Raw genomic sequence first — 7,321 nt, forward strand, 5'->3', positions numbered from 1 at the left:
ATTGTAAAGGATGATAGAACACATCAAATTAATGTGAACATGAGGACACAAAGGAGAGATTTAATTAAAAGATCATCTTTTAATACTTTTTTATGCTGAAGATTTTTAATGCTGAAAAATTCTATGTATGGCAAATCCACTCTGGGCAAATGGCCTGTTGGACAAAAATAAAAAAATAGTTAACATCCTTGCTATTTTAGCCACTTGCTATGTTAAAGAAAAATCTCAGTTAATGATGAATGGATACAATTTGGAAGGATTTTCCAGAGTCATACCTCAGTAGGGTAGAGTGTCAGGTGGCACAACCATTGGTGCCATGAGGTCAACGTGTGAAGGAGGGAGCAAGCCAGAGAGCTGTCTAGGAAGCAGTCCAGGCCCATGGCTTGGAGGCTTTGAGTTGGTCCCATCATTGTAATGTATTGTAGGGTATTTGCTGCCCCATAGACCTGCTGGTAGTGGGAAAGCTGTTAGCAGGAGACCACCAGGGACATCTATGATCGGCTGACACAGTCTTGGTTAAACCACATGAATTCTAAAGCAATATTCACCTGCTTTCATAGAGTAAGGATTCACTCCTTTGGGGCCAGTGTTCCCCTGATATCCATATGTCCCCATCGGTGGAGGTGGTGGTACACACTTGTTCTGTAAAACACATCAACACATTTTCCAAATTGTTAGTAATATTATCACAGTTGAAATACAATGGTTGTTCACTGTTTTTAATTTCATTGAATTTAAGTGTGTACCTCAGCCTTGGGCTCAGTTTTGTTAACCCATCTGTGCAGAGTTGGATCCCAGACAATCTGAGGAAGAAGATGTTAGCAATGTGAAGCAAGCCACAATAAAAAAAATTATCCACTCAATTGTCTCTACATAGAATATAGTGTTAAGAACCAGTTCCTTACAGATCTGTCTTTGTCCTCAGGTAGATGAACCTCCTTCTTATTAAATCTTCCACTCCCAAAAACCCAGCTGAGCCAGCCTCCACTGTTATTGTGAACAGCAGGGGTCTCGGGCTCAGCCACCGGCCGGCTGCCAGTCTGGCACTGAGAAGTGGCCTCGGAGTGTTCCGGCTTGGTGATGGACATCATAGCAGGATGCTCAACATATCTAAGTCGGACATCTGTAATAAGTGGGAGAAGTCAGGCCACTCTGCTCATGTCACCATACAGAACAATTACTAGCTGACAGGTAGAAACGTCTGGCTCTGATACTCTGTTACAACCCAATCTTAACCTACACGCAGGGAGGTTACTCCAGGACTCTGCGATCGCATTGTTTTGGTTGCAAAATCAACAATTCCCTGCATATTATGCGAGGGCTTACAAATTTGACCAATCGCCAAACTATTTCTGCATAAAATAGTCACATCATCACAATATTATCGCATAGAACTGACCCATTACCACAGTACAAAAAGAGGGCTCGCAATTTCAACCAATCACCACACATTTACTGCATAATATGGTTCAATCAAGCCACACATCAACACAGTTTTTTCCCTTGTCAGCGCATTTTTGCAACTAATTGGACAAAACAATTGCATATTGCTATGCAAAATGTCATAATTTTGCTGCAAAATATTTATCCGCAAATATCAAAAAAATCCATGCGAAATCCTGGAGAGATTCACTGGAGTACGAAAATGTATACACTCACTACTGTAAGTCGCTCTGGATAAGAGCGTCTGCTAAATGACTAAAATGTCAAAGTAAAATGGAGCTAAACCTGTTTTATGTAGAAAATGCATGAAATTATTACAGATATACACTCACATGAGCCATACATTTAACCTATCACAACTTATTATCAAGCTATCACAATGGTAATTTCTTTACTAATTAGGTAAGTTTAAGTGACCTCTTCTCTTGGAATAGAAATCCACAGGTGGAGTACACGCTCCACCATCCCATTTCCACAGTGGTGCCACCATGGGGATGATGGGAGGTGGTTGTGGATGATTGTGTCCATTCTTCACAGGGACACTGGTTGTGAGGAAGATCTCCTCCCTCTCTGCAGGGACACTAGCCTTTGGGACGATCCCCTCCCTGTGCGCAGGGACGCTGGCCTTCTGGAGGATCTCCTCCCTCTGTGCAGGGATGAGGCCTGATGCTCGGAGGATCTCCTCCCTCTGCGCAGTGATGCTAGCTGCTGAGAGAATCCCCTCCCTCTGTACAGGGACACTGGCTGTTTGGAGGATCCTCTCCCTCTGTGCAGGGATGAGGCCTGATGCTCGGAGGATCTCCTCCCTCTGCACAGTGATGCTAGCTGCTGGGAGAACCCCCTCCCTCTGTGCAGGTACACTGGCTGTTTGGAAGATCCCCTCCATCTCAGCAGAGACACTTGCCTTTGGGACAATCCCCTCTCTGTGCGCAGGGACACTGGCCATTGGGACGATTCCCTTCCTCTGCGCAGTGACACTGGCCATCAGGAGGATCAACTCCTTTTGTGCAGGGATGAGGCCTGATGCTCTGAGGATCTTCTTCTTCTGCGCAGTGATAGAAGATGCTGGAAGAATCCCTTCCCTCTGTGACGGGATGAGGCCTGATGCTCGGAACATCTCCTCCCTCTGCGCAATGATGCTAGGTGCTGAGAGAACCCCCTCCCTCTGTGTCGGGATGAGGCCTGATGCTCGGAGGATCTCCTCCCTCTGTGCAATGATTATAGCTGCTGGGAGAACCCCCTCCCTCTGTGCAGGGACACTGGCTGTTTGGAGGATCCCCTCCCTCTGTGCAGGGACACTGGTTGTTTGGAGGATACCCTCCCTCTGTGCAGGGAAACTGGTTGTTTGGAGGATACCCTCCCTATGTGACGGGATGAGGCCTGATGCTCGGAGGATCTCCTCCCTCTGCGCAGTGATGCTAGCTGCTGAGAGAATCCCCTCCCTCTGTACAGGGACACTGGTTGTTTGGAGGATACCCTCCCTCTGTGCAGGGACACTGGTTGTTTGGAGGATACCCTCCGTCTGTGCAGGGACACTGACTGTTTGGAGGATACCCTCCCTCTGTGACGGGATGAGGCCTGATGCTCGGAGGATCTCCTCCCTCTGTGCAGTGATGCTAGCTGCTGAGAGAATCCCCTCCCTCTGTGCAGGGACACTGGCTGTTTGGAGGATCCCCTCCCTCTGTACAGGGACACTGGCTGTTGGGAGGATACCCTCCCTCTGTACAGGGACACTGACTGTTTGGAGGATCCCCTCCCTCTGTGCAGGGACACTGGCTGTTTGGAGGATACCCTCCGTCTGTGCAGGGACACTGACTGTTTGGAGGATACCCTCCCTCTGTGACGGGATGAGGCCTGATGCTCGGGGGATCTCCTCCCTCTGCACAGCAACTTCGGCTGCTGTGATGATCTGCAGGTATAATATAGAGAATATAGTCATTCCCTAAAAAATCAACCACTTGGAATCTATAACATCATTGACACATACACTGAGTGTATTAAACATTAAGAACACCTTCTCTTTCCGTGACATAGACTAATCAGGTGAAAGCTATAATCCCTTATTGATGTTAATTGTTAAATCTTCTTCTCAGTGTAGATGAAGGGGAGGAGGCAGGTTAAAGATTGATTTTTAGACAATTGAGACATGGGTTGTGTATGTGTGTCATTCAGAGGGTGAATGGGCAAGACCAAAGATTTAAGTCCCTTTGAACAGAGTATGGTAGTAGGTGCCAGGCGCACCGGTTTGTGTCAAGAACTGCCATGCTGTTGGGTTTTTCCCGCTCAACAGTTTTCCCTGAGTATCAACAGTGGTCCACCACCAAGGGGGAGGGCAACTCAATAGGAAGGTGTTCTTAATGTTTTGTTCACTCAGTGTAGATCAATCCCTAGCATATACTTTCATTTGTATGTGTACGATACTGTAAATACACAAATTATATTAATGTTGTCTACAATATATTATAATACCGTAAGCCTCCCTGCTGCAGGGGCATTTCCTCCTACAATTTTGAGCTGATTTTCTTCACTTTAGCAATATTTTGTATCTTTGTTAATTTTCACATTTATTGTGTTTGGAATGGCACTGTTACTACAGGAGATGATGCTATCATAAAGTATTTGATGTAAGTATGTAGGATAATTACCCATAATGCTCACTGACTGGACATTCAAAATTACCATGGCAATTATTGACGCATTAACATGCCATCGGAAACTTGGAACCTCAGAGTTAAAATGAATGTAAGTTATCAGTGTAGATCTTCCTACTGGTTGATTCTGATACTTCACAAGTGGGAAATTTGAAATCATCATTCCATAATGAGTTTGTGAGTCAGAAATGTCAGAATTTCCTAGTTCCGACTTGAAGGGCCTTCTATAATGTAGGGCCGGTCAGTAACCAAATCATTTTACTGTGCCCAATCGCACACAGACTTTTATGGTCACACAAGTTGCCACCGGTGGATTCAAAATGAGTAGCCTAACAATTATTTACATGGCCCCAGGTACATTTGAAACCAAATTATTTTTCTGTGAGAAATCAATAATAGTTGCACACATAGGGTAACAGTGAGCAATTGACAGTGAGCAATGAGCAAGATAAGCATAGACGGGAAGTTGACAATAGCTTATTATTAGTGTAAATAAATTGTATTTCTATGGTTGCAGTCCTCAAAGATTGAATTGCATTGAATTGAATTAATCAGATCCAATGATTTACTGCCCGTAGGGTGGGGTACCGCTAGTCATCATTATTATAATCACCATCTCAATCATTATCACCATACCATCATAGACTTATTCTTCTGTATCTGAGACTCATCTGACACTACCTTAGACAAGGCAGTCTGCAACTCAATACACTGCCCCTGCATGGTGTTCAGCGTCCCCTGCATGTGGTTAATCGAATGCTTAACATCGTTCAGCAGGATCTGAATCTCAAGCCTGCAAGAAATCAGGTGGTTCAACATACTGAGATGACGAGAGGATTCAGACCATGCCCATTGGACCATCTTTAGGATTCTTTCTCACTTAACACCAATCTTATTAGGAATGTAACTTTGTGCAGAAGATGTTAGTATAGTGTTATTTAGAAGAAAAAAAGTGTACTTTGTCAGGCGCCAAAAGGATGACGGGATGTCTCCCTGCTCCAGAGAGCTCTGCTGGCAGGTCTTGCTCACTGTTGGAGGAACGGGAGCCAAATTAGAGGAAACATATCTATGGTTGTTCAGCAATGAAACATTCATGGCATAATGGGGATTGTCCTTCCCTGTGAAAAGAATAACAGCTGGGGTTTACTTTCTCACTTTTAGATAATGTAATACAATCTTTAAACCCATCAGAAGTGTAGTGCTTACCTCCATTAAAATATTGGTCCATGTTATTTATGGCTGCATTGTCCCAATGTTGACCACTAGTTCCAACTTGTGATGAGAGGGTCTTGATGAAACGATGAAGTCAACATTTTGTTAGACATTTCAGAGATAGCATTAACAATTGTACATGAGACAGTGCTTCCAGATATTGAGGTATCTTCCTTCTGAGATATGTAAAAAAAAAAATATGGTGTGTGTACTCACATGAAAGGTATCCATGATTCTAGATTAAGCCAATCATGTATGTGATTACCATCCTATGGGTCAGCAATGGAATGATTGTTACACAGCTTTCAGGCAACTTTATGTCTTGGGCCTGGATGAATCATTGAAATGCAAGTAATGTTGTGAATTTGTGATTCATAATTGCCATTATAATTTTGAATATTCCATCAAAGTTATTTGTTTTGACAGTCAAAACAACTCAATTTTACGATTAATCACTTGAATTGAGTAACTTGAGTTGACGGAAGTAGCAACTTTATATTCTGACCTAAACACTGACTTGTGCATTGCCTAATGCATAATCTATGTATGTTATTGGCCATTGGACTGCTCAGTCAAAACAACAAACTTTTACGATGAATCACTTGACTGGAGTAATTTAAGTTCGGAACTAAAACATTAAAAGTAGGCTATATCTTGACGCATATCCTTACCTTGGACAAGCGTATCCAAAAGGCTTATCCAGTTGTGCGTGAAGATACCTTTAGGTAGATAAAAGCGCGGTACGGGTTGAGACACGCTCGGTATTGTGAATCTGTAACACTGCTATAAAAGCACGTTTTCATTTATAATTTACACTGTAGAATTACCTGCAAGCCAATCAGAATCTAGTTTTAAACAATACCGTGGGTTTCATGGAACGTCACAAACATATTAGGCCACTTGCGTCACAGATTAGTCACTGAACATGGGTTTAATAGCTATATTGGCTATATGTACAGTATATGCACATCGTATTGAATTGAGATTACATTTACTGCACCACTGTAATTATGTAGCCTAATCCTATGAGGATCATATGTAAAATGTCAGAATCATGGCACATGAAAACATAATTAAATTGACTGCAGATTATAAAATTCACTGTGACACAATATCAATGTAATTCCAATTAAATTACGTTGAACCAACGTGGAATAAACATTGAATTGATGTATGTACCCAGTGGGAAGTGATCAATTCGAAATGATTGAATACATACAGTACTACAAAGAAAGATATACAAAAATTGCTTCGAAAAGATCGAAAAACTCTAATTTCCCTGGGCCAACCAAACGTAAAATGTATGTACGGATTACTGTACATCGTTTTGGATGAAAGCGTCTGCTTTCAAATCTCTGACTCACACATATGTACAATCTCGCAATGTTTATTTCTGGCGCTTTCACGTTTGCGGGATTTTGTGAAGTAAATGATGAGCAGGAGAGCTCCATGAAATCAGTGATATGGTAAAGATTGCGACATGAGAGGGTGTAACATTTCTAGCTGAGGAACAATTTTGGGGTTTTCTCACAAAGTTTATAGTTTTAGACTGCAGTTGTAATTTGTTTGTTTTTTTCACAAAAAATGATATCTAACCATACAATGAATAATTTTGTAATTAATCAAACATTTGACATATATTTTTGACTATTTCCAACGAACAAGCTAGCTATCGAAAAGTGTCAGCGTGTGTAGTTAAATTAGCCTGCTAACGTCTTCATAGCTAGTAGCATGTAATCAGGACATGACCAAACTGTTGCTGAGATAATGGATGTTGAATTATCAGGAATTGTGCCTGTGTTATGAATATGTTTGGAAGTTACTGGGAGCTAAGGAAATTTGATTAAGGCTTTTGGCTATTTCAATGGGAAAAGAAATTGCTCGTGCCAAGAGAGAGAAAGAATATGACATCATAAAGGGAATAATGGATTAAACTAAAAAAAGGGAACTAACTAATCAGGAATTACTGGAGCTATCATCATTGCAAATGCAGTTAGATTGTTTCTACGAGGAAA

General features: G+C 42.1%; 1 long non-coding RNA gene across 2 annotated transcripts; it reads right to left on the minus strand.

Moving 5' to 3' along the window:
* Positions 1-582: 582 nt before the first annotated feature.
* On the minus strand, positions 583-2,004 carry LOC120042059. 2 transcript variants are annotated; one of them, XR_005476010.1, is made up of 3 exons: positions 1,861-2,004; positions 747-803; positions 583-642 (listed from the first exon to the last, which is right to left on the minus strand). It is a non-coding gene; the product is annotated as an uncharacterized LOC120042059 (long non-coding RNA). The 2 variants fall into 2 exon arrangements; XR_005476011.1 differs by lacking the exon at positions 1,861-2,004 and adding an exon at positions 906-940.
* Positions 2,005-7,321: the final 5,317 nt, after the last annotated feature.

The sequence above is a fragment of the Salvelinus namaycush genome, unplaced genomic scaffold (genome assembly GCF_016432855.1).
Source record: "Salvelinus namaycush isolate Seneca unplaced genomic scaffold, SaNama_1.0 Scaffold609, whole genome shotgun sequence".
NCBI lineage: Eukaryota > Metazoa > Chordata > Actinopteri > Salmoniformes > Salmonidae > Salvelinus > Salvelinus namaycush.